Source organism: Dendrobium catenatum, unplaced genomic scaffold (genome assembly GCF_001605985.2).
Source record: "Dendrobium catenatum unplaced genomic scaffold, ASM160598v2 original_scaffold_117459, whole genome shotgun sequence".
Classification (NCBI taxonomy): Eukaryota; Viridiplantae; Streptophyta; class Magnoliopsida; order Asparagales; family Orchidaceae; genus Dendrobium; species Dendrobium catenatum.
The window spans coordinates 306,589-307,593 of NW_021435894.1; positions in this window are offsets into that span (position 1 = coordinate 306,589).

The following is a 1,005-nucleotide window of genomic DNA, read 5'->3' on the forward strand; positions in this document are numbered from 1 at the left end:
TATGAATTTGAAAATATAAAAAGGCTTACAAGATTTTTGCTAAAAAGTAAATAACTATATAATTATAATTCTATTATTGATACTTCATCAAAAAATTGCTTTGTTCAAGCACGAATCTCAAGGCATATTCGAGTTGGAAACTTTCAAAATTAAAATTAGGATAATCTGAATTCCAATTTCAGCAAACTTATAGTCAAATTGAACATATCAAAGAGACTAACCAAACAACACCAAAATTGGTCCAACCCAAGCCCAAATGGGTCCCAGGGCCTGGACCATAGACAATAAAATGATTTCCAAATATGACATGCTTATAGTCAAATTGAGCGTCTCGGCGATCGAGATGAATCCAACGAGCCCACGATCTCTGAATTCTGACATCATTAAGGCACTTAAACAGTTGAAAAACACTTTATGATGGGGGAATCAATACGAGCCATCTGATGGATCACTCCGAACCTGCCCCGGATCTTCTCTAAATTTACGGGATGTGCCATTCATGAAAATCTATAAATAGACCTCACTCTCTACATGAGGGGGAACTTGGGCTGGAGATTTGAGAGAGCTTTGAAGCATCAAGAGCTCTAGCACCTCCACCTGCCGCCAGACAAACCTCCCGGTGTCGCCCGCCGCCGGACTTTAGCCTGACCTTCATCGGACCACCGCCGCCGCCGCTACGCTGACTTCGCCGACTGCCACTGTCGCCGACTTCAGCCTGACCTTTCGTCGATCCACCTACCGGCCTCGCCTGCCGCCGCCCGCGACTTCAGCCCGACTTCTCGTTGGATCCACCGCTCGGCCGTAGCTTGCCGCCAGACACCACGCGCCGTCGCCTGCCGCAGAACTTCCCCGCCGCAACTCGTCGCAGGACTTCAGCCCGACCTTCACAAACCACCGCCGCGCTACCTGCAGCTAGACCTTCGCCCGGCCGTCGCTCGCCGCCGGACTTCAGCCCGACCTTCGTCGGACCAACAGCTCGCTGTCGCACGCCACTTCGTAACTTCG